Below are 27,592 nucleotides of genomic sequence, written 5' to 3'. Positions count from 1 at the left end.
AGCAAGGTTGTTACCGCCTGACGTGGGTAGCACAGTGACACTTTACCCTAAAGGCTACCGTTAGGTGCTAAATGTAAACCAAATGAACCACAGAGTAAAAAAGGGTGAATCATGGAGGGGAGAGGGCTAGAGCATATAAGGAAATTATCAGTAAACACGTGTTAGACATCGACTACCTGAGGGCCTGTGTTTCGTGCAGGTGTCTCATTTCATGTACTCATAATTTGTGGGGATGAACAGGTTCACCCCCATTTGGTAGTTTAGGAAAGTGAGACACAGGATGGCTAAGTGACTTGTCCAATTGTCCTATAACATCCTTCATGCAATTGTTCTCCCAGTCAGTATCCGATCTACCACCATACACTGCATTTAACTGGCATCACTCTTTCAATCTGTAGTACTTCCTGAAGTTATCTTGTGTTTCTCAATCTGGTATTTTTCAAGAGCATAACACACTGTAAAATGCCCATCAATTCATGTTTGTCTAAGACCTTCTCAAGATTATATCCATTTTGCTACTATGATTTTTTGGCAGTAATGGAACAGGATTGCTGTAGTATTCTTCCCAATACATCATATGAAAAAATTACATAATTCCAGATTTCCCAGTGTTAGTGATTGTCATGGATTGAGTGCATTGTCCAGAACTTTATATCTCAGAGCCTTTATTTCTCAGTGCAGCACATTTGGGAGGTGGGTCCTAGTGGGAGGAGTTTGGGACATGGAGGCAGAGCCTTCATGAATGCCTTTCTCAAGGGAGTTTGTCTCATTTTTCTCTTTTCTGCACATGCTTATTTACCTTTCCACTTTTCTGAAACACGTAGAGTTGTGTGTGAACCTCACAAGTTGTGGTCACCCAATCTGGGATTTTTATTTTTTTTTAACACAGAGAATAATGATAAATGTCTATTTATAAATTGCCCAGCATCAGGTGTTCTGTTATTTCAGAAAATAGACTAAGACAGTGACATTACCTTTGATCACTTGGTTAACATGGTATTCACCAAATTTCTCAACTGTGAAATTAGCATTTTTCCCTTTTGTAAGAAATAATTTGTGTAGAGATATTTTGAGACTATATAAATATCCTTTTCCCCATGAAGCACTCATTCACTGTTTTAATATGAGTAGAGATTTTCTAACTTTATCCTTTTTATATGATCATGTGTCACTTATCAACGGGGATGTATACTGAGAAATGCATCAGTATGTGAGTATCTCAGAGTGTTGATACAACATCTTATGGATGTTGATCCCTGGCCCTAGCAAGACTTGGCTATCTTCAAGTTAGGGATGTTCTTTTCACAGCCTATCAGTCAACAACAAAAAAGAATAACCAGACAAGTCAACAAGTCACTTTAACATTGAATAGAGTCTTATCTTTTCTGTCCTTTTAACTGTTGCCCACAAGGAATTTAAGCTGAGAGTTATTATGAATATAAATGAATCATAATGAAGCCAGCAGGATAAAGATCATGTCTCATGGGAAGATGCTCAACCTGACACCTCATCTAGTGGCAGCAGCACGCCTCTGCTGGCTCACTAGGCTGCATTCCATACAGGTGGCAAACAGCTCTATCCAGAGTCTGTGGAATCTTCAAATTAACCAAAACTCTATGCCTCATTTTTCTGCAACTCTTTGTTATATTGTAAAACACACACCTTTTAACCCCATGTTGTTGAGGAATTCTTCTTCCTCTGAAACTCCCAGTAGTGTTGTTGAACTGCTTCTAGTACTGGGGCCTTAAAGATACTGCTATTTGTTAAACAAACACCTGTTCAGCATCAAAATCCTCACGGAATCTTCCCTCTACCTGATGAAACTAAGTTTCCATTTAGCCCATTGGTGATTTCTGGTAGTCATTTCAGCAGATGTTCATTTTAAGGTAGGAAAGCCACTTCAACCTCCTTTTACTCTTCAGTGTCTCTTCCAAACTATTTTTCCTCACTCAGATAAACTGAGTCCCTCATTTAAGGCAATGGTGAAGTACACACGACCAGAAGTTAGATTGGCTGAATGCAGATGCTGCTCTTCTACCTACGGAACAGTTGCTATTCTGTTGGCTTTTTTAACCAAAGGGATGAGGGGAAGAGATAGAGAAACAGAGAGAAGAAACTCCCACCCACTGCTTCACTCTCCAAATACTTGCAATGGCCAGGACTGGTCTGGGATCAGGGCCAGGAATACATGAGAGGGTGCCCATGTGGATAACAGGAAGCCAGTCACCCGAGTCATCACTGTTTCCTCCTGGGTGTGCGCTGACAAGAAGCTGAAGCTGGGAATCAGCTGTCACTCCAGTGTGAGATGTGGCCATGTTAATCACTAGGCTGTCCCCTGGCTTCCTGGGCAGATATTTGACTTGTCTCAGTAGTACTTATATGTAAACTGGGGAAATTCTGAGAATTAAATTACCATCACACACATGCACATCTGCAGCACAGAAAGCACTTAATAAATGTTGGCAGTTACAGGAGTCATTGAAGTCCATGACGTCATACTACGAACGTGTAATGCAGATTGAGTCCCAAAGGCTAGTCATCAAGGGGTCTTGGCAGGGACAGTTGTTGCCTAACAAGCACATTCAGCTCATGAGGGATTGGGAGGGTGGGAGAATGACTATATTAGTGTCATGGGGAGAGTTGGCAAAGAAAAAGATCCAGGGCGTCATAACCGGGAACTGGGAAGTAACACAGCCAATGTCAGAGTTTGGAGAAGACCACAGAACCAGAGCATGAAGTTGAGTGATAGGAGGAGAGATTAGGAGAGTCCTCCCCAACAGGGAGTGGGAGTCCACCTCAAGGAGAAGCAGAGGAAACCAGTTCTGAGCCACACCATGAACAGATTTGAATACAGATAAGACAAATCATGCAGGCACCTGTAGGAAGAAGGGAAGCATTTGTTACTGGGTTCTCCACAATTCAGCAGCTGAAAGTAGAAGTTTCTGTTTCCATTGTTGAGACTTTACCTTATTTTATTGGGCGCCATTGGTGATTCAATTACCTACCCTCCAAGATCCACAGGGCTTGCAGTATAGATGAGATTGCACTTCTTGGCACCCAGGAGAATTTAAATCCTCTACTGTAGATGAGAATTTAGCTAAAAACACTTTGCTCATTCTACTTTGAGAGTCAGGCACAGTCATACTATTATGGACGTGTTTCACCAATGTTATTACAGGGAAGCATTTGTGGAAAACTTTCCTACTCCTTTCATTTGCCTTGTCTTTTTTTTTAAATGTATCCATGGGCTAGAAGCCATTCTTTCTTTTCTTTTGCTAGGATCTTAAATCCAAAGTTGTTGTTTGGCACAATCAGATGTGAAGCCATCTCAGTAATTGCTACAGCCAATGGATGCAAGCCAAACAAGAGGACTGGTGGACTGTAAGCTGGGAGATATGTTGAAGATGACATTTTCCATAAACCTGTTGTTTTCTACCTTGTGGGCCAGTGGCAATAGAATCACACCTATTTTCCTTGAGTCTTCACCAGTCCTATCTGGAGACCGAGATTCATCTGTATCATCTCTTAATCTGTGGGTAGACTGTCTTCAGGACTGTCCTAACTACCAGCATGCTACATTTAGGCACAGATTTGGCAAATCAAGCATAGAGAAAGTCAGGAATTGAGGTAGGTTTGCCACCAAACAGGCTGAAATAGGGGCGGCATCAGACAAATTTAGGATACAGCTAGGGGAGCAGGGAGGGAAGGGAGTCAGGAATTCAAGCTGCTGGACAGTTCCCAAATTGCTCAAAACCAGGGGCTTACAGACATTGCTAAAAATGGAAAAGAGGCTGTGAATCACAGAGAGCTCTAGTGCCATCATGATAATGGAGTTATGGTTGACTTGCCTCTCTGCAGATGTTGCATCCATGTATTCAACCAGTCCTAAGTGAGAGTACACACAAAAAAATGAGTCACTACTAAACAGATAGAGACTTCCTCCTTGTCCTCTCTCCCTTTACATTTATTAGGTATCACAAGTAGTCTAGCCATGATTTAAAGTATACAGGAACAGGTAGATGTTGTAGTGCAGCAGATAAACCCTGGGTACTCACATCCCATATTGAAGTACCTGAATCTGGTTTGCTTCCAACCCAGCTTCCTACTCATGCACACCGTGGGAGGCAGTAGACAGCTCAAGTAATTGGATCCCTGCCACCACATGGGAAACCCAAATAGAGTTCCTGGGTCCTGGGTTTTGTAGGCATGTGGACATTTAGGGAGTGAACCAGAAAATGGAAGATTTCTTTGTTTTTTCATCTCTCCATCTGTAAATCTCTCTCTCTGTGTGTAAATCTGCTTTCAAATAAATAAAAAATAAATCCATAAACTTTAAACAATAAAGTATGCAGGAAGATGTGGGTAGCTTAAACACGAATACTACCTAAGGGACTGAACATCTGCAGATTTTGGTACTCACGAAGGGTCCTGGAGTCAGTTCCTCACCACCACTACTAAGGAACGACTTTGCTAAGACTGCAAAAATAAGACTGACAACAGTTATTCTGCTCTTACTATGACCTAAACACTGTTGTAAGTTTTTTACATGTGTGGACTCATTTGATTATCACCATAAGGCAGCCGAAGGATATTACTTTCATTTACATTATAGACAAGGAAATTGAAGTAAGGTCACACAGCTGGAGAGTGACAGTTCTGAGACCCACACACCTGGCATAGCTCCAGAATCCATTCACTTAACCTCAAATTATATTCTCCATACTGGTGCTTATTTGTATGTGTTTAGAGGGTCTCCACATTGACACAGTGATTTATCTTTAGCACCTGTAACTGCTAGTTCAAGGTCAGGAATTGAGGAGCATGATATCCAGGTTGACCATATCATTACTGGATTAAAATTGTATCACGTTGGGATATTTATATATTGATTAATAAGTTGGATTTATTGTACTGGTAGAAGTGCAAAAATGGTTATGTTCAATGCTATCTTTAATAAATGTCTCAAAATAAAAACAATAATGTCATTCTATGAACATTAAAGCAGAGTGAAGCAAACTTTATATTGATTATCTGAAATGAAAAAAAAAATAACATTAACAAAATGGTTTACCCTTGACACACACTCATCTATCTTCATAGCTTTATCTGTGCCTCAGGTACTTTTCTGAACATCTTATTTTTAACATGGGCTTATTCATTATTTTTAAAATAAAATTGTCTGAAAAGTTTCCAAAGTTGGATTTTATGGGTAAAAAATTTCAAATTATTAACATTTTCATTTAATCTTTCTTTGTAAACTATCATTTTTCTAGATGAAAAATTACTGTCTCTGCAAGTGCTGATACTTGATAATTTCAGAGAAAATGGAGGCTACTCATAATTCCACTTTTTGTGCAGAATTGATGTCTATTTTAGATCATATATTTCCAGAGAACTGTTATTTGCCTCAGTCAATTGTGCTTTGCTTTGAAAAATATTTTCACAACCAAAATCTCATTAAATAAATTGTATTTATAATGAATTTGACTGTTTCACCAAATGTAGATGTTGAAAAACCAGAGACCATCTTGATTTCATTCTTTTCTATTCCTAAATATTCATTTATGGACATAAAAATAGGGTCTCTATCAAAAGATCTTTCCCCCAGATTGAGATATCTAAAAGGGTAGTTACAGAATTTATACATTAAATCTGGACCATCAGTAGAGTTCTGTTCAGTGTGTTTGGTTTCCATTTTGCTTTTGCTGGATTAATATAAATGTCTTGCACAAAAGTCTGTTTGCTTAACATTCAAAAGCTGATTTATTTATTTATTTATTTATTTGTATTGCTGAGACCTGATTAAAGATGTACATTTGATTTTTAATAAAATGTGTGCCAAATTTAGAAAATTTATTTAAACAACATTCAATGTCCTTGTAGGATGTTGAAGATGATTTACAGAGCAATTCTTCAAAGGCTTGAATGTTTCTGAAATTTGATTAATGTTAGGCAACACAATGGAAGCACATACTGCCAAGATGAATTTTGGAAGTCAACGTTTTGTCCTACTAAACTGTCATTCAATTATTCTGTATATATGTGTATATATGTATATATAAACATGTGTATATATGTTTATATATATAAATTTATATTTGATGTATTTATTTATTTGAAAGAGTCACGGAGAGAGGGAAACACACACACAGAACAAGAGAGAGAGAGATCCTCCATCTGCTGGGTTACTCTCCAAATGGCCGCAATAGCCAGGGCTGAGCCAGGCCAAAGCTAGAAGCCAAGCACTTCATCGAGGTCTCCCACCTGGGTATCAGGGGCTAAAGCACTCAGGCCATCTTCTTCTGCTTTTCTCAGGCCATTAGCAGGGAGCTAGATTGGAAGTGAAGCAGTTGGGACTTGTATGGGGCCTATATGGAATGCAGGCACTGCAGATGGTGGTTTTACTCCACTGCGCCATAATGCTGACCACAACATTAATATATTTTGACTATAGTTTTTGCCTCCATCACTAGAAAATTAATGATTATTTTAAAAGCAGTTAGGAACTGTGTATATTTTTGTTTTGTAGGTCTATTAATTTAGTAAAAATATTCTTTTTACTAAAAACAAGAGCCTTGACTCACTAAAATTTTTATTTGTATTTTTACTGTACAACAAGTTAATTCTCAAAATTGAATTTTTTAGCTGAATTTGCAGTTGCATTCACGATGACACTAGATGTTTCACCTTCAGTGTAATGAACCTCTAACCACATGTATAGATTCTTTAAATGAACTACAGTGTGACCCATTATTGTAATTAACTTGACTAATTTTCTCTTTGAAGTACTCATAATCCTTATGAAAGTCTCGCTTCATTTAACTATTTGCAATATCTTTCAGCTATTGCTAATAAGACAACTATTACCAACTCATCTTGACTCTTTGCATATTTATAGGAAAATTTGGAATCAAATATAAGTGAAGTTAATTTAGGAAATCGATCATTTGATCTAAGTGAAAAGCTGTGTTTCATTACGTGACTGTAACTTCTGCAGTACACACATTAAATCATCATCTCTGGGCATCATTTTTTTTTAATTGATAACAATTGAGGTTACTGCTGAAGCTCAGTTAGATTTTGTCTTGCTTTTCAGTTTCATGTGATCATTGCGGAATAAGAGCCAGGCAGTGGGGAGCAAATCCAGTGCAAATACACAGGCCTGGCACATGATGGAAGAGGTCTCTAGCATGCGACATTATTTTCTCCAAAATGAAAGATAGGTAGCTCGCGTCCACAGAAAGAGAGGCTAAGTCATTCTGTGTGGGACATTTTGGGTTCCAGAGGCCACATAGACAACAATTGAGTATGTTTGGAATCCTTAACCCAGTAACCCACAACTCCTCCTGTTTGCAGAGAAACACGGAGCTAAAGAAATTCGATGGGGCCGGCGCCGTGGCTCAACAGGCTAATCCTCTGCCTTGCGGCGCCGGCACACCGGGTTCTAGTCCCGGTCGGGGCACCGGATTCTGTCCTAGTTGCCCCTCTTCCAGGCCAGCTCTCTGCTGTGGCCAGGGAGTGCAGTGGAGGATGGCCCAAGTGCTTGGGCCCTGCACCCCATGGGAGACCAGGAGAAGCACCTGACTCCTGCCATCGGAACAGCGCGGTGCGCCGGCCGCAGCGCGCTACCGCGGTGGCCATTGGAGGGTGAACCAACGGCAAAAGGAAGACCTTTCTCTCTGTCTCTCTCTCACTGTCCACTCTGCCTGTCAAAAAAAAAAAGAAATTCGATGGCAGGTCTGGGCTTCTGTTTCACAACTTGTGTCCCACCATGCAACAAATCTGCTGCAACCTAGAGGGTCTCTGAGCCTTGAGGATGCTGTATGGAGTTCCTGTCAGACCACGTTAGAATTGCAGCACAAAATCACTTGGATTGTGGAGCAAAAATTTACATATTCTATAGACAACTTTTCCTCCTCTCTTCTTATGACTTTAAGTTGAAATTCACATAACATAAAACTCACCATTTAAAAGTGAACAGTTCCATGGCATTTTTGTTTAAGATTTAATTATTTACTTGAAAGTCAGAGTTATGGAGAGAGAAGGAGAGTTAGAGAGAGAGAGATCTTCTGTCCGCTGGTTCACTCCCCAGTAGGCCACGATGGCCGGAGTTGCACTGATCCGAAGCCAGGAGCAAAGAGCTTCCTCCAGGTCTCCCACACCGGTGCAGGGGCCCAAGGACTTGGGTCATCTTCCACTGTTTTCCCAGGCCATAGCAGAGAGCTGGATCAGAAGTGGAGCAGCCGGGACTTGAACTGGCGCCATGTGGGTTGTTGGCACCCAGGCGGCGGCCCTACCCGCTACACCACAGCCCCGGCCCCTTCATGGCATTTAATACATTCATAATGCTGAGTAGCCACTACCTCTATTGCAGCGCTAAATGGTTATGTCTCACGGGGAGTGACCTGGAATTACAGGATTTAAGAATGAGAAACAAAACCTTCTGGGAAAGAGATACATGTGTGGATCTCTCAAAAGCAGCACTGCTTAGAGGGTAGCTGTTTTCTTTGTGCGAATGCTCACCGAAGAGAATCCCCATATAGGAGCTTTCATTAATCAGGCCAACAAAATGGTAGCATTGTGAAGATAGTGGACGCTTTTCCTCAGCCACAAAAGTACTTGTTTACAGATACCAAGAGCCGAAGTGGCCAGATCTGCAAGGATCAGGGATACATAGGGATGCCATAGCACAGGTTCTCCCTGATCCACTCTAACCTGGCCGTGTTTTCTTTTGTGTGTCTGCGTGCCAATGACAGAGATCAGTGCTGAGCCTCCAATACAGCAGCGGTCTACAGGGGAATCAGCCAGCTCCTCAGTAGAGGGTTAATTACAATGACCCCATCCGCCATGATTGGACCTTCCATCAGGGCTGTGTTTATAGCCACTGCAGAGCCTTTTGCCTTATATAGGATTCGCTTTAATATCCTAATGCTTCTGCCAGCATTGCCATTCAAATGCTTATGAAATACCCTATTCACTATGCTTTTATCCCAAATAACACTTGTTTCTTACTATAGGACTCATTTATATACTTCTTTCCAAGGTTGTTTTATCAATATATGTTCCCACTGGGCGTGGATAAGAACCTCCATTGCTGCACCTCCTCACCAGGGCTAGCTATTGTTCAGCCCAATTTATGGAATTTCTAGTGAAAGTGAAAATGAAAATACCTATAGCTTAGCAACTTATTTCATCAGTGGAGACTCTAAATGCTCTGGAGGGAGTTCATGAGAAGATACACACACACGAATGTCCTTAATAGCAGCATTTGTGTTAGCAAACAGATCTAAACAATCATAAGTGCATAAATAGTAGGACTGATAAATAAACATTGGTATACTCACGCAGTGCAATACTGGGCATTAGGGAAAATAAATTGGAATTACACACTGCAGTGTGAGTAAATCTCAAGAACAATACTGAGCTAAAGAACTGGCTGTAAGAAAATATCTATATTATGATTCTGTTTATATAAAGTTCCAGGACAGAAAATGTAAGCATATTTTTAAGGAAATACAGACAAACATTAGGACCTTCAAAAGAGGGGAAGAGAATGGTTAATACAAAATTCTGATAGAATTCCAATAAGAGGGTGATGAAGGGGGGAAGGCACACATATGCTGTACAAGTCTGTTGTTAAAGCTGAGTGGTAGCTGTGCGAACATTTATTTTATTTTATTTTATTTTATTTTATTTTATTCATTATTGACTCTGTGTTTGATCACAGACTGCGCCTTTTATTGGGGTTCCTGTTGATGTCCCAAATTCACAAACCTGCTGATACAGTTCTCCACTCCTTTCCTGAAAATTTCTCACCTGCTGCTTTAACAATGGGTCTGATTATGTGCTTAAAGTTTCTGTTTTTTGTAATTATTTATTTATTTGAGAAGCAGACTTACAGCGAGAGGGAGAGACAGAGACAGAGACAGAGAGAGAGAGAGAGAGAGAGAGAGATCTTTCATCTGCTGGTTCACTCCCCAAATGGCCATAATGGCCAGAGCTAGGCCCATGCAAAGCCAGAAGCTAGGAGCTTCTTCTGAGTCTCCCATATGGGTGCAGGGGTCTGAGCACTTGGGCCATCCTACACTGCTGTCCCAGGCCAATAGCAGAGAGCTGGATTGGAAGTGGAGCAGCCTGGACAGGAACCGGTGGCCATATGGGATGCTGACACTGCAGGCAAATGCTTAACCTTCTACACCACAGTGCCAGCCCCTGAAGTTTGTTTTCTTTGGAGAGTTGCTTAAACTTAGCCCCGCACAGGTGCAGAAGGAATGCAGAACAGAGACTACAAGTCATGCATCCTGAGCATGCACACACACACACACACACAGAGAAACACCTTCCAGAGTCCTAACCTGCAGAACAAGAGACCAGGGCGTGGCTGTGTTTGAGGCACTAGTGCCCCTCAGAGCGAGGGAACCACTGACCAGGCAAAGATGGAACTGGGTCCATCCAGGCAAACTTTACCACAAATGGCCTGATTCAAATCCCTCCAATGAGAACATGCCTTGTCTGCTTCTCCATATTAGCTCTTCCCACACAGTTCATAAATCTCCCCCCAGACCCCCATCAGGGAATCAGATTTGGGTCTTACCCTCACATGGCACTGGTTGCTCCTACCAATAAAACCTCTTTATTTCCAAAAGGCCAGTGTCCCTGACTGAGCTCTGTATACACTGAGCCGTGAACCTACCTTACCAGGTAACTCATTCACTGAACCCTTTCCTCTTCTAAGATACATAGAGCTCAGCATTTCCCAGCCTCTTCACCATTGCAAGGACCCACAGCATCAGCTCTGGTCAATGAACTGTGGGGTCAGGTAAGGTGTATCACCTCCAGGGCTGGGACAGCAAACACTGCCATATGACCTGTCTGGCATGCTTTGCCCTGTCCTGTTGGCTGGGCCAGAAAATGGAGAACACCCGGACTTCCTGAGTTACACTGCTGAAGTGGGTGACCCCAGAGAACTCTGCACCTGCTGTGGACTTTGTGAGTGAAAATTGTCATTTGTGTGTTAAGCTGCTGAGACATAGGCATGCGTTACGGCAACACAAACTAGCATTTCCTGTCTAATACCATGGACTTAAGTGATTTTTTATTTATTCTTGTGCATATAGTCAGTTTTCCAGTACAAAAAAGGAAGTTCATGCTCAGGAGACAGACCTGCAGAGAGAAGTTGTGAGTGGCAGAATCACACACAGTCCATTCCCTCCCCAGGCAGCCTCCTTACTGGAGTAGCTTCATCCTAGGAGACTCAGTAGCTTCACTGAAAGTAGTGATGATGATGATGATGATATTCTTAGTGATAAACAGGCTCTAGGAAAACTTGAGAGGTCAAGGTATCCCAATAGCACTAAGCAAGCAATAGTGCCACAGAAATGTATTGTACACTTAAGGCTCCCAGATTCAAAAGAGCCTCAAATTCAGCCAAACTTGGTTCTTCTAAAGATGTAATATTCACCACCTTCTTCTGAAAAGACATTAGGCATACAAACATCATCAGTGACATGTGACATGCATGTATAGCCGAGAGAGAGAGAGAGAGAGAGAGAATTTCCTGTTAGTTCACTCCTCAGATTCCTGCAACAGTTGGAACTTGGCCAGGCTGAAGCCAGAAAACTGGAACTTCACCCAAGGCTCTTGCATGGGTGGCAGGGACTTCACCCAAGGCTCTTGCATGGGTGGCAGGGGCCCAGGGACTTGAGCCGTCACTGCTGCCTCCCAGAGTGCACATTAGCAGGAAGCTGGAATTGGGAGTGGAGCCGAGACCTGCGCCCAGGCACCGGCATACGAGAAGCAGGCACTCCCGGCAGTGTCTCTGCTGCTGCACCAAACTCCCTGTTCTTTAAAATTTAAATACATTGGTTCAAAGTGTATGCTTTTCCATTCTGAAGTTTGATATTTCCCCATAGATTTATAATTATCTAGAGAAAGAAATGAGGGTCTGGTCCATGGAACTCATCTTTTGAGGTGAAGATGAGCTGGGGACACATTCCCCTCCTTTCCACTACTCACAGAAACGGTGTTCCTGGGATCTGCCCCAGTACGTGCTCACAGCCAGTCTCTGGGCTCAGCCCACCCTGTCCTCTGGGGTTCCCACCGGGGCATCCCACTCCTCTGGATCCTGCCGTCTCCCCTCCCTCTGGACAAATGCAGATCTGAGAGGGAGATGCTGGCTCGTGCTACTCCCTGCTCTTTGCAGGTCTCCCTACTTCAGAGCTGAAAAGAAACCATGAGGATGTGGCACTATGTGCATGTCCACAATATCTGCTTGTTCTGCAGGGTCCCATGGCTTATGACTCACTTCTCATTCACATGAACAAGTGTACTTGTTTAAGGTTAATAACCCAGCAGCTTAGAAGACAGCTGGAGTTTGAAATCAAGCAACTATGAATGGGAAGTCTGTGAGCCACCTTGATTGTGGTGCATCGGGAGCATCCGCAGCAACCAACTCACCCTTCGGCACCAATGCAACCGGGAAGAATTTATGCCCTCTGGCTAATTTGTACTTTGAAAAACATGTCTCCAAGTCTTCTCATTCCAGTGGGTGGCTCTTAGCTTTTTAAAATGATGCACATCATGACAACTTGTTGCAGGTGCAGAAAGTGAGCTGAAGTCTTGCTGGGATGCAAGACTTTGAATGAACTGCTCTGAAAGAGTGGACTGAAATGGATAACAAAGAGAGCCATGCTGGTCTGCAACAAAGATACAAATCAAGTGCTTCCTCGGCCAAGCACAATTAAAAGTAGCAGCTTTTTGATGACACTACAAATGATATGTCATCAGCTTTCTCGTTTCTTCCTCACTTTATTTATTTATTTATTTTTTTGACAGATAGAGTGGACAGTGAGAGAGAGAGAGAGACAGAGAGAGAAAGGTCTTCCTTTTCTCTTGGTTCACCCCTAATGGCTGCTGCAGCTGGCGCGCTGCGGCCGGCGCACCACACTGATCCGAAGCCAGGAGCCAGGTGCTTCTCCTGGTCTCCCATGTGGGTGCAGGGCACAAGGACTTGTGCCATCCTTCACTGCACTCCCGGGCCACAGCAGAGAGCTGTACAGGAAGAGGAGCAACCGGGACAGAATCCGGCGCCCCAACTGGGACTAGAATCTGGTGTGCTGGTGCTGCAGGTGGAGGATTAGCCTATTGAGCTACGGCGCCGGCCTTTCTTCCTCATTTTAAGATGCTGTGAAATGTGAGCTTTCCTCTCCATTCCCCTTTCAATATTGATTACAGCCTTTCCTGTTTGCAAGAGGGGTCCTGATTTAATGCAGCCACCTCGATATGATATTGAGACTAAAAGCCCCACATTGAATTACATCAAAGACTTACTCTTTATATTCCTGGACCTGGGATGCCATCTGCTCTTTCTTACTGCAGAATTTTATGTTGAATTTTACTTCCCTATTTAATTTCCTATTTTTCTCCTCTGGAAATAATTTTTATAAATTTTTAAATGATGCCTAGTAGGTCCAATACTTTTTAGAAAGCCGAGTTATGATAGACCAGAATGGAAGTTGTGTGTATCCATCCTCACCTTTCTGTCTGATCCTATAAGGATATGTATACACATGTGTGCAAGCACATACACACATCTGTACATGGGTGCGTTCATGTTGTATTGTTTTACAGAAGCACACACATACTATTCACAAGCCTCCGCACCTTGATATTTTTCACTCAGGGATGCCTTGAGGTCATCCCAGCTCTGACCCACACACATGTACCTAATGCTTCTTTTTTAACACTGGCACAAAATTCATTCGTGAAATGCCCTGTGGCTTCATCCACTGCCCACCTTCCGGTGGCTGCTACTCTCTTTGCCCTGGATTCTGTATTTCATGGAAGTGGGGCCCAGGGAACATTTGTTGAGGAAAAGAATGGAGAAAAATGTGAACAAAGAAGACAAGGAGAAAGCAAGGGAGTGGGGGGACAGGGGGAGAGGGGGAAGAAAGAGAAAAAGAAAGATATCAAGTTGAAGAAAGGAAAGATGAAAATTTGTTAAGGATCCTTTAGAAACAAGAGTGATTAATTTTTATATTTCCCAAGAAGGTGTTGTTGGTCCCCAAGTCCATCACAAATTCCATGTTTTGGGAAGGGGTGGGGGCCCCTGCGATGATGAATAGTCTTCTCTCTTCTCACTTATTTTTTCAAAAGGCCTATTTGGATTTAAAGCTTTGATCTTTCACTCGTGAGTTGGTTCACCTTAGAAAGCTGGTCTAGGACTTCTGGGTTTGTTCCCCCCAACTGTAATATGGGGCTATCAGCTGGGAAAGCAACCACCTGGTAGAGAAACATGGGCTGTTTGCACTCAGGTCAGAAGGGACACATCTTCCTGCTCCTGTCTCCTGGGCTGGGCCGAGTCATTGGACCCCACCTGCCTTCCTGAAGTGCTTACCCCAAGGATGCGAGAAATAGAGGAGCTGGAGCCGAGTGAACACTGGCTGTCTCCTCACAGTCAGCTCAAGAACATGTGAATCATGGGGTTTCTTGGCTCATTGCCATGTGTTGTGAGCACACCAGAACATTGTGCTCTGAGTAACTGCTTTGGGGTCTGCTTGACTCTAGATTCTGTAAATCAGTTTGCCCTGACATCTAATTAAGAAAGGATCATTCGTGTTTGTATAGAACACAAACAGAAACTAAGTGTGTGCTGTGTGTGTACAGAGCATCAGAAGATCAAGAACAGAGTCCACTTGAAAGCAATGCTCCAGGTAGAGAAGGGTGTGCAAAGCAGAAGAAGAGAATCACCCTATTCTGAGCACACCTCTGTGAGGAGAACTTGCCAAGCCGATTGCCACACTCGGTACCTCCAGCCAAGTGTCTGGAAATCCGCAGCTGGCGGCTCAAACTGGCACCTTCCATGGTCGTTCCTCTGAGCCTCCTCCCTGCTGTAACAGGGTCTCTTCAGCCCTGTGGCCCTGCCTCTCCCACCCCACATCATCTTCATCTGGATTCTGTGGAATGACCTGGCTCCTCCTAGACTCCAGCTGTGGTGCCTTTGCTGCCCGTTACTCACACGTGCTTTCTTTCCTGGCCTGCATCGTCTCGTGTTCTAGCCACAAGTCTCAAGGCATTTTCCATCCCTCTTTTCAACACTCTTATTTAATTTTCTCACTGACTCTTGTCTTCCCTGCTCTGTCTTGGAGGTACCACGGGGAAACTGGACAGCGGCTGCTCAGCCCCAGCTCTCAGCAATTCCCACCCAAGTAGCTGAAAGAGGCTTGTATTTATCTCCAGCCCAGCACGTGCTCCCTCTAAGCTAGTCTCCACAACTTATCCAGGGTGAAGCCACAACAGACAGTGGTTAGAAATGCATGCTTCAGACTCATATTAGAGAGCTAGATATTTATATATAATGATAATATTTTCATTAATAATAAACATTCCATATATTTATATATTGAACATATAATAAGTATATTTTCCTATTTTTTCCTATTACTGTCATCATCTTCATCACCATCACCACTGCCAACCTCCTGTGCTCAGAACCAGCCCTGCTTCTCCTGGTAACTGGTGAGAGATCACCCTGAACCTCTATGGCTTCATACACCACATCACCAGGAAGGAGATGCTCTTGGTCCAAGTTCCCACCCACAAGAGCCACACTGGTGCCTCAGTCCCAGAGACTGACCATTGCACCAGGCACCAACAGAGTTGCACAGCAGTGGTTGACTATTGGCTTGTGAAATATGGCACAGAGGACCTTCTGGGCAAGTCAGAAATCCCATGTCCATAAGTGAAGGAGGAAGCAAGGAAGTGTCAGTGTTGAGATCAAGGAGCTCAGATGTGGGATACCCAGGTCAACTGCCCAAACCTTCCCAGTGTTTGCCATGCATCAGACACTCTTGTGGTTCAATCTACTGTCTCAGAGATGCAACTTGGTCTGCAAAGCTTCATGAATCCTTCCCTCTAGGATGGGTAAAATTCGGGGTAAAACAAGACCCAGGGGAAAGTTTTGAACTCGTATAATATATCGCTGAGTTTTCTGTTTGCCACAAACACTTGACTCAATAGAACTGATTCTGTATGCTTCCTTCTTGCCCTGGGCATAGAATGTGAATGAGAAAGACAAGGGCTGTGCTCTCATGGTCTTGCCCTTTGGCAAGAGATAGATTGGAACTAGGTAAAGGTATAAAGAAGTAATTGCACTTTGGAGAATGGTAAGATCTACAGGAAAACATATGACTGGTTAATAAGATGTGGAACAAAGGGGAGAGAGAAAGGGGGAGAGGGAGGGTGTGTGTGTGTGTGTGTGTGTGTGTGAGAGAGAGAGAGAGAGAGAGAGAGAGAGAGAGAGATAGGAATTGCTTGGAAGGCAGAGGGAGATACAAGCAGCCTTTAGGAAGGTGAAAACGGTTGCAACCCAAACCTTGTGTGCTGGGGAGAAAGACACACACATCAAGGCAGTGTAGATGAACAGATGACAAAGGTGATGCGTGCTGGCACCAAGCAGGAGCTCAAAAAAAAAAGATGGGTGTTATTATGTAAGAATCTACCAGGTGCTGTCAAGGGTGACCCAGGGACAGAGCATCTGCATTCAAGGGGAAAAAGAGCCAGATGATCAGTCAAGTCGAAGCATCTCCTCCCAGGGGACACCCTTTGAGCAAACTGGTGGTGACCATCCCCTTGCATTCAGAAATGCTGCCGCCTGGGCTGCCAGGCTCCGTGAGCCTGCAGCTGGCTGGGAACCAAGAGGCTCTTCCTGCACTAAGGCACAGCGGTCTATTCCGCTCTCTTGTCAGGTCATAAATAAAGGGGCATTGATCTCAGAAGATGGGTGACGCTGGCTTTGGTGTGAGAAAAATGCCTGAGGACAGACGATTCTACCTGCACAGGAGAAATGACTAGAGGCGAGCCGGCCCCTCCGTGGGTCAGGGAGCGCTCTGGAGAGCAGCGGCTGACAACCTCCGTGTGCTCCAGGAAGCTCCATGAAAACGGCGTGGCCAGAACATCTGGGGAGGTTGGAGCCGAGGCAGGGCACCTGAGAGCATTCGTTCTTCCTAATTGTGCCCCTGCAGGCTTCACGGATCAGAGAGGAGGTGCCAGGGCAAGGCGGTGCAGGGAGCACAGGTTAACAGGGGCACATTCGCATGTGGGCCCCAGAAAATCAATTAGGAGAGGCCAGCGGGCAACCCACCTGGCCTTCCACCGCTTGTCCCTGGTCCTTCCCAGGATGTAAGGAAGGCCTCCCTCTGTCTGGGGGCTGAGCCACAGGCAGCTGTGAGTGCAAAGATGCTGCCTGGAATGCCTGGCTGAGACTCTAGGGGAGCAATTGCTCAAAGTACATCCACGCGATTTTTCTTCTGGAGAAAAGGTTCAGAGATGTCATTTTTATTCCAAAAGGATCTGTGACCTCCGAGTCACACTGACACATGCCTTCAGAGCCTCCCTCACTGTGCCCCTGGGATCCAGCAGCCAAGAACTGCCTCTCAGGGTAGGGGCTTTCTAGCAAAGGGTACAGGAAGTGAAGAGGGGGAAAGGAGCCTGTTCCTGGGCCCAGCACTGGGTCAGCTGCCCCCACTAAGCTGCACGCTGGGCTGACAGTCACCAGTTCACAGCAAGGCCAACAGAGCTCTCAGTAGCTAAGCCAGTTGCCCAGGATGGACACAGCCTGTGGCAGATCTGGACCCAGGGTCATTGGATTCCCAACTGTGATTTTTTTTCCATCTTATTGCAGCAACTGTTTTGAATAACCCACTCAGAGGAATTGGGGCTCAGGGTAAGACTACATCAACACAACAGGTCCAGATAGGCCACCCCAGGTGGCCCCCATGAACTTTGAAACACCTTTGCGCAAACAGTGGTGTGAATTCAGTTCAGCACCCTCTTCCACCAGGCAGGAATGGGCAACTCCAGTGGCTCCAAGAGAAGGGCTCCCAGGAAACCAGAGTCCCTGAGCATGCTGATCTTTGAAGGCTTCAGTAACTGAATCTCACAATCCTGAGCCTTGAGCTGCCCTCTCCTTAAAGGCCTCTTCCAGCCCTGAGGTCCTAGATTGGGTTCCCATTTGTCACAGGCCCTTTTAGAACCCTAAGCACCTGGATGGGTCATTGCATAATGTCACTGCTGGAGGTATATATATATATTATATATATATATATGTGTATATATATATATAATATATATATATATATATTTGACAGGCAGAGTTAGACAGTGAGAAAGAGAGAGAGACAGAAAGAAAGGTCTTCCTTTTTCCATTGGTTCACCCCCCAAGTGGCCGCTACAGCCAGCGCTTTGCAGCCGGCGTGCTGTGCCAATCTGAAGCCAGGAGCCAGGTGCTTCCTCCTGGTCTCCCATGTGGGTGCAGGGCCCAAAGACTTGGGCCATCCTTCACTGCACTCCTGGGCCACAGCAGAGAGCTGGACTGGAAGAGGAGCAACTGGGACAGAATCCAGTGCCCCGACTGGGACTAGAACCCGGGGTGCCAGCTCCGCAGGTGGAGGATTAGCCTAGTGAGCCATGGCGCTGGCTGGAGGTATGTTTTAACAAAGGAAACATACAAAGCACAGTTCCCATCCCATTCAAATCCTGATTCATGGATGAGACATTTGGCGGAATTGGCAAACAACCTACCCAATGTTGTACCATTTTTTGGTGCCTACATGGGGCCATGCTGGAAGTGAGATCTCACTTCGACCTACCCAGTGGGAAGGACGTCTTCCTTTTTGGCCCTGTGTCAAGCCTAGAGCATCTTATCTCACAGTTAGGGGTTCTCCCTGCCTCTCTAGCAAGGTACTACGGAAAGCGCATGACACTGAATCAGATGCGTCTGTACTGGATGGATCTCTCTGAGGCTGAGTATATGGGACCTTGGGTGGATGTCTCAGGTTCTCTGACTCTCAGTCTCTTCCTATAGAGATGGGGCCAACAGTATCTACTGAACAGGACAGCTATGAGGACTCAGTAGCTTGAGCAGACAGAATACACAGCAGGTGCTCAGAGCACAATAGGCATTTCTTCCTACGCTTCAGCATTCCCTGTGACTGCGGCTGAGGTGGAAGGGCCAGGCTGCAGGAGCCGCACACAATGCACTGCTGGCCCCAGGTGGAATCCCCTGCCCTCGGGCTGCTCACGTGCTTCTCCCTTGCCAGTTGCTCTGTAAGAGGAGCCAATTTCACACTTCCAGATAGATCCACACTCCAAATTGTGTTTGCTTTAAAATAATGAATAGTGGCATTATTATCCCCTCTGCTCTCCGGGGCGCTCCGCACTGAATGTATTCCTCTCGTGCCAGCACAGCTTCAATGCGGCAGATAAATGGGCCAGCGCCTGAGCTGAAATGCATGGAGGAAAGGGAGACCCACCCCCTTGTGACTCTCATCTCCCCCCATGGGACCTACCCAGGAGGTTGCCAGCCAGGAAGGCAGGCAAATGTCACAGAAGGCTCCAGGAGCGCTGGGAAGACATGATAGGAGGGGACAGCCAGGTGTCTGTCATCCCTCTGCTTCTCCCTGACTGTTAAGTGACAGCCCACAGTGGGCGGAGCTGTTGAGGAAGCCAGCAAGGAACTGAGCGCAAAGAAAAGGTTGCCTGTGCATTGAACACCAGGTAAACCCAGGCTGCTCAGATGAGAAGATGCATGTGGCCCATTTCCAGCAGCGCCGGCCAGGTGGTCTCTGCCCACAGCAGTCAGAAGCCAGGGGAGACTGAAGCAGGTGGCTTCTCCTTTTGAGCCCTGGAACAAGATGCCACATCTGTTTGCTTCCCTGAAGGTGAGGACAAGGTGCAGCTCACCAGGAGGCTTCTGTTGCATTTAGGAGTGGAAGCCAACCCCCCTCTTCTGACTCCCCTTGGGGGGATGGGGCGCGGAATCACTTGCCAGTCAGAGGTAGAACAGCCCTGACTGGTGTGCATTCTCAAGTGCCGGTTATCAGCTAGCAAACGTGTCACTGTTTTGGATGCTGACTGCGTTGCCACGCTGCGAGGAGGAACATGGTGAGGATGAGGAAGATGGTGAGGATGGCTCTGAGCCCATCATGAGGACATGATACAGAAAGACCGCTCAGTTAATGCCTCTAATGGGCATTATGAATGTTATATTCAAACATAGCACACACAGCACCAGACAGCTAACTTGACCAGTTGAAGGAAGGAAGTATGTCTTGTAACTTTAAATGTGTTCTGAGCACAGGTGCTTGGCACAAGGGTAAAGGTGCTGCTTGGAACAACCACATCCCATTCGGGAGTGCCTGGGTTCAAGTTCTGGCTCTGCTTGTTTCTGCTTCCTGAGAATGCAGACCCTGGGGAACAGCAGGTGATGGCCCAAGTAACTGAGTCCCTGCCACCCACATGGAGACCTGTATTGAGTTCCTGGCTCCTGGCTTCCTGCTAGCCCAGGCCCAGCTGTTATAGGCATTTGAGGAGTGAGTCAACAGATCACTATCTTTCTCTTTCTCTCTCTCTCCCTCTCCCTCTCTCTGCCTTTCAAATAAATAAAAATGAATAAATACAAATTTTAATAAAAGTATTTGGTCTCATCCTATAATATTTTCTACATGAATATGTATTATTTTTAAATCAGAATTATGGGGGCTGGTGCCATGGCTCACTTGGTTAATCCTCCACCTCCGGCACTGGCATCCCCTATGGGGCCGGGTTCTAGTCCCGGCTGCTCCTCTTCCAGTCCAGTTCTCTGCTATGGCCCGAGAGGGCAGTGGAGGATGACCCAATTGCTTGGGCCCTGCACCCACATGGGAGACCAGGAAGAAGCACCTGGCTCCTGGCTTCAGATTGGCACAGTGCCGGCCATAGCAGCCATTTTGGGGAGTGAACCAATGGAAGGAAAACCTTTCTCTCTGTCCTCTCTCTCACTGTCTATAACTCTGTCAAAAAATTAGAATTATATTATACAATTTTATCTTTATTTTTGTTAAAAGCACTATTTTGTTTAAAGGAAGTGTTTAACATATGTCATTTCTGTCACCTTCTTTCAACTTGATTTTAATGTATCTGGGGTCTCAAAAATAGAAGTCCCAGGGCAAGAATTTGGTACAGCAGTTAAGACTCTGCTTTGGACACCCACATGCATACTAGATTGCCTGGGTTTGGTCCTGCCTCAGCTTGATTCCAGCTGCCTCTTGGGAGCCAGCACGTATTGGGATCCTGCCACCCACAAGGACACTCAGATTGAGTTCCAGCCTCTTTTAGTCTGGCCCAACCCTAGCTGTTGTGGGCATTTGGGAAGTGAACCAGCAGATGGAAGATCTTACTCTGCCTTGTCTCTGTGTCTATCTTTCTAATAAAAGACATTTACTTACAAAAATAGAAGTCCCTTGGTCCTCTCTCAATGGCCCCGTGCAAGCATGTCTCTCCCTTCTCCCCCAGGCCATTCCCTGGCATCCGTTCTATGCAACAAATTCTTCCCATCTCTAGCATTCCTCTCTGCTTCCTCCCAAGTGTGGGACCTTCTCAGAACTGTGTGTGAAGTGCTGAGCCCAGGTCACATTTTAAGGTGGAGCAGGTCAGGGCAGGTGACTGCCTTCAGTCCCAGAGGACACTCTGCACTTGCTCACTGTAGCTGTAAAGTACTATGTGAGAGGGCCGGCCCTGTAGTGTAGCAGGTAAAGCAGCCACCTGCAGTGCCCACATCCTATTTGGGCACCAGTTTGAGTCCTGGCTGCTCCTCTTCTGATCCAGCTCTCTCTCTGCTATGGCCTGGGAAAGAGTGGAAGATGGCCCAAGCCCTAGGGCCCCTGCACCCATGTGGGAGACCTGGAAGAAGCTCCTGGCTCCTGGCTTCAGATGTGCACAGCTCCAGCTGTTGTGGCCACCTGGGGAGTGAACTAGTGGGTGGAAGACCTTTCTCTCTGTCTCTCTCTCTCTCTGCCTCTGCCTCTCTATAACTCTGCTTTCAAATAAATAAATAAATCTTAAAAAAAAAAGAACTACATGAGGAATATGGTGTTGTTTTGCCTGGCTTTGTTCTCTACACATGTATTTCCCAGGAGGCCCTTACAAGGAGAGAGGACTTGTCAATGGCATCTACAGCTGATATGATTGTTCCTGGATCCTCTTGCAAAAATACCAGCTGAATATCTTCGAATAGCCACAACATCAAACGTGGTAACATCTACCACATGACAATAACAGCTGGCATCTGTTCAAAATCCCCAGTGAAAGCACCACCCACGGAGCTGAGGGACCCTGAGGGTGCAGCCTGAGTTTCTACTGCTGTCCGCCTTGTCTTCCATCCCCTGTGACACAGCAATGGAAGCAGAGCTGTACCCAACTAAGGAGGCCACCAGCTGAGGACGTGTGCTTGGGCTGCTTGTCTTTCACTTGCTTTCCCGGGGTGGTGGCTCCAGGACTGTGAGGTACTCCTGCATGTCAGTGTCCCCACTCAGGTGCTGAGATGTCTCTGTGAACATCTCCCTTGAGTCTATTCTGTTGAGCTGTAGCTGGAGACCAAAGTAATACCAGGTTATTTCTGTTACTCAGTCTCGGGAATGAGGTATGACCTTGAGTCTGCTCTGCAAGCCCGAGCCAGTGGGGCTGGCAGGGACCAGAGGCCCATCTTCTTGCACAGGGTTAGGGTCCCTGCAGGAGCATCACAGACCCCTCCAACCTTGATGAGAGTCTCTATAAGTTCACCCATCCTTGGGTCTTCCTAAATGGAAGGCATTTAGGAAGAAATGTAACAAAAGACTGAACTGCTCTCCCCCCCAACTTTACAAACTTCTCCTCCCTCTTTACTCCAAACCTCCAAGCCCCTTTGTGTCAAATCCTTGAAGGCCGTGCTCTCTTCCTGGAGAGGCAGTGAAAGCAGTACTTCCACACTATCCTACTACACCCCCTGGCAGGTGCTAAGCACCTGGAGCTGTGTCCCTAAGCCTCCCTGAATCCACTGCTCTGGAACTTGAGGCATCCTGAGGCTCACCAGAGCACCTGCTCACACAGACCCCCTCCCTGCATGCCCATCCCGGAGTAGATCTGGGTGGGCTATGGGAAGTTGCAGCTCTTACACATCCCCCATGCTTTCAGAGGCCGAGCTGGAGCTCACTTCTCAGGACAGTTCTTCTCACACTCTCCACAGAACACACAGGGTTAATCTCCAGTCTCCACTCAGACTTGTCCTGTTGTCTTATTTCCAGGGACTTTGGCCTGCCCCTGCACCAACTCCCTCCAAACTGCTTTTTGCTTGTCCCAGTTCTATGGCCTTGGACCTCTCCCAAACACTCCTTTCCTCCCTATGAATAACATGAGCATCAGCGGAAAAGCTGGAATGGAGGAGGTAGCTTTATGTGTCGGGCTGGGGCAGGTGGGGGGTTCTCCTCTGGGAGTGGCTTCACTGCAATCTCATCTAAGCCAAGAGCTGGGGTTTGCATCCCCACTATCTGTTTCACTCATTCGCCAATCTCTAACTCCTGTGTAGACTGCCAATCAAATATCTCCATTCTCTTTCAATCCAAGAGAGAATCAGAATAGCCTTTGGGGAATGCCATCACGTAGAGGGAAACAGTGAGACTTGGGCAAGAGTGAGATGATGTAGCCCAATGTATTATCCTGCCACAAGCAGCAGGTGTTTCTGAGTTCCAACAGCTGAAGACTAATGGGAGTGGGGGATGGGAGAGACTCAGCCTTGAGTCTGATTCAACTGGAATCCACCAGTTAAGAGCAATGCCTCTCAGCTGAGCACTTGTAGCACCCAGAGGTGCCTGGGAACCATGGTCCTTCTGAGCACATTCACAGACAAGTGGGGTTCCCAGAACAGCAGTATTAGAGCGATTGCAGAATTTCAAAAAAATGCAAGTCCTTGGGCCCTCGTACAACCCACTGGATCCAAAGTTCTGATGGAAAAGTCAATCCACCTGCTTTTCCAAATTCTTCTGGGCAAGGCTTGTGCAGACTCAAGGTTGAGGTCCACTTGTTTAGAAATCCTAGTTCCTTGCAAAGCCCCCAGGACTCTGGGGGTTGCTTGGCACAGGGAAAGGGAAGAGCCAAGAAGGGAAGGACCCACTTCCTGGGATCTGAGAACTGGCTAACTCAACAATGCCGACTGACCACCTACCCTGAAGTCCACTAGCTGCAAGTCTGCCCAGAAGAGACAGCTCTGCGAGTCTGGTGCTAAGTCACAATGAGCAACTTGGCATTTGGGTGACCCTAGGTTTGTGGATTGTGAACCGTGACCCTCTGTCAGCTTTGTGGGGACCCTTACGTCTCAATACACATTAACCAGAGAGGGTGGTGAGTGAGGCTCCCAATCTTTCTGTCTACATTTCCTTTGTTCTTAGCTCAGTCAAGACACTGAAGGTTAAGACACTTGCCCCACATCAGAGTGCTCAGGTCAGTTCCTGGCTCCAGCTCCTCACTGCAGCTTCCTATGACTGCACCCTGGATGGCAGCAGTGACAGCTCAGTGACTGCACCCTGGCCACCCATATGAACCATCTGGATTGCATTCCTGGCTCTTGGCTTCACTCCTAACCCAGTCTCAGCCATTGTGAGCATTTGGGGAGCTGGTTTTCTCTCTCTCACTCTCTCTGCCTCTCAAATAAATAAAAAATAAATTTAAAACAAATTTAAAAATGCTGAAGTATCTTAATCTGATTAACCAAGGGGTTTCACCTGTTGTTTCTATGCCTTCTCTTATTTCCTTTCTCAGAATAAGAGACAAAAAGTAATATTTATTTACCACCCACTGCATAGTTGGCATCTTACTCAGCCATTTAAAGTCCAAGTGACCCTGTAAGGAAGATATAGTTGCTGCTATCATCATCATCAGAAGGATAGTGAAATCCTGGGGGGAATGAATCCAGGAATGAGACATCAAGAGTCAGGGTCATTGCTTGTTCTCCAGGGACTTAACAGCCTTCTAATTCTGCTTCTCCTAGCCACAGGTTTGTTTCTTAAATATACTGGCTGGATTATTGCAAACTGAATAATATTAATCAGTCAATTAACTAACTTAAGCTAGAAAGAGGAAAAGAGATTTTCAACCTGCAGGTTTACTCCCTAAGTGGCCACAACATCTAGTCTGGGACAGGCTGAAGCCAGGATCCTAGAGCACACCCAGGTCTCTCATATGCATGGCAGGGACTCAAGTACTTGAGCCATCATCTGCTGCCTGCCCAGGTGCGCATTAGCAGGAGGTTGGAATTGGGAGCAGAGCCAGGATCTGAACCCAGGCACTCCGGCATGGGATAGGGGCCTTCAAAAGAGTGGCTGAGCCACTGTGCCAAATGCCACCACCCCCACGGCAGTCTTTTTTTGGTCTCTTTTGTCTTCCTTTACCATCTCCTCTGCCCTGGCATGCCCAGGAATGCCTTAGCCTTGCTCAAGCTGGGCTCTCCATTTGAATGTTCCACAGAGACCAACAAGCCCATCTTCCTTTCAATTGAGATTCCTGGAACCCTGAATCTCTCGAGTTCGTCACTGCAGTTTGAGTGCCATGTCAGGAATCTCCCTTCCAATCATCTGTACCTCTAAGTAAAGGCAGGTCTCGTGGTGCCAACATGGCTGTAGAAGCTTGACCAGAGAGAGAGATGCAGGGTGGAAGTGGAGTCGCACGTACAAAATGTACCAGTCTCAAAGAAAGAAGGATCATAGGAGGGTAGCCTCCTGCCCACTGGGTAGCATTGCTACAATTTTCAGTGTCTCAGAAACAAAGAGGACATTGCTTTTAGAACGCTGTGTCTGTCTGGCCTCATGCCAGACACTGTTATCTTATCTCGCTTTCTTCTATCAGCTGCTTAGGGCAGGAGACATGGCAGTTCCCATTTTATGATTAGTGATTCGCTTACAGTTTGACGACAGCTGTTCAAGCCACAGGAATAGTAGTGACAGGCCTGTTCTCTCCGGAACTCGCTCCTTGGCACCCCTGGCCTGCCTAATCCTGGCTCTCTGGGCCACTGCAATGTCCGTGATGAATTGGGGTGGCCTTGCCAAAGTGGCTGTTGCCACATCTGATGTTCGGTTCTGCAGCTGTAAAAACAGCTACCTGTGTGGTCCTGGATAAACCATTCCACCTCCCTGATGCTCACTTTCCACACCAGTATAATGAAAATAATTCCAGATTTTCAAAGCTGATGTGTATATAGACTGAAGTAATAACTGTAAAAACACAGTGCCTGCTACACATTTAGTTGTAGACAGATTTAAGCTTTCTTCATAGAAATGCCCGAATGTACACATATACCTCTTTGCATGCATATAGGCACATACACAGCCACACGTTACAGTGAACACAGTGATTTTATGTGCACCCACAGACATTCACAATCATTCATATAAAATATATGTTCCAGGTACTTCAGAAAGTCCATGGAAAATGGAATTAAAAGGTAAGCTTATTTTGGTGCCAAAAACTTTGAAATACATGCTTATAAGGGGTGTTCATGGAAATGCATACCATGGAAAACTTGATTTTGAAAGTTTTTACACCAAAATAAATTTAGCCTCTAGTTCCATTTTCCATGGACTTTTGGAACTACATCTGTATCCTTGTGTGTACATCAACATACACATATGTGAGCACACATCCAGTCATCCTCAGATGCATCACATTATTAGACACAGACCTATGTGTACATATTTTGTGTGATAAGAATTCATTTCGAAGAAAGGCCCCACCCCACAGAAGCCCACGACTCCAGAGATCGCCACGGCTCACTTGCGCCTGGAAGCTGCCCCTTCCCGGGGTCATGATGGGCAGTAAGATGGCGTCTGCCAGCCGGGTCGTTCAGGTAGTCAAGCCACATACCCCGTTAATAAGGTTCCCTGACAGAAGAGACAATCCTAAACCCAATGTGTCTGAAGCTTTGAGATCAGCTGGACTACTATCTCACACCTCTACAATTGCATAGCATGCTAAGGGAAGTAAATCACCAGATTAGCTGATGTATCAGGGGCCACCGGATACCGCCGAAATCATTAAATCATTACCTCAGAAATGCAGACGGAAACCTGTACCTCCAGAAGAAATGGAATTTATCCAATGTGGAGGTCCCGAGTAACTGCTGTGGCTACTGCTTGTCATATACAAAAGGATTGTCTTTATAATAAAGGACTCCCAAAATGACAAATGAAAAATTGTATACTAAATAACTTTAATAAATATTCTGTAAAAAATAATGAAATATAGAAAATTCAGACGAACACCTGCATCTCCTAATTTATGTATCTTGGTCAGCTTCTCTATGAGCTTACCTAATTGTTTATACACTTTATACTTATTAAAGCATACATTTTTAAATGAAAAAAAAAAAGAATTCATTTCACACTTAGTCTGAAACTAAGTCAAGATAATATACTAGACAGTTGTGAGAAGAAGTCTCTGATCTGCCAATTTGATGGCTTCATGCTTGGAAAGCTACTTCTGTTACTTCTTTCTGGAAAATTGCTTGGGCTGTGGACAAGCACTTGTCACTGTTGTCACTGTTGGTGGCAGAGGGGGTTGGTATCAGGCATGGAGCATAAGATACTGCTTCCCCATCTGGGGAGAGGGGCAGAAACAAGCCAGCTTCTGACGCAACCGTGAGCTGGGCTTTTCTCATATGGAGACCCTATCACAGCCCCGGCTCACAGAAGGCAGGCACGCCCAGTACAAGGTGCATTTCTTCCGAGCAATCTGATCTCCCGTGAGTGGCAGG

General features: G+C 45.5%; 1 pseudogene; it reads left to right on the top strand.

Annotated features, from left to right (window-relative positions):
* The window catches only part of LOC133775821 (glutamate receptor ionotropic, delta-1-like), a 236,978-nt pseudogene extending 210,320 nt beyond the window's left edge, over positions 1–26,658 (top strand).
* Positions 26,659–27,592: the final 934 nt, after the last annotated feature.

Source organism: Lepus europaeus, chromosome 17, assembly GCF_033115175.1.
Source record: "Lepus europaeus isolate LE1 chromosome 17, mLepTim1.pri, whole genome shotgun sequence".
Classification (NCBI taxonomy): domain Eukaryota; kingdom Metazoa; phylum Chordata; class Mammalia; order Lagomorpha; family Leporidae; genus Lepus; species Lepus europaeus.
The sequence above is the reverse complement of the archived record's forward strand: the minus strand, read 5'-3'. Positions and strand labels throughout refer to the sequence as shown.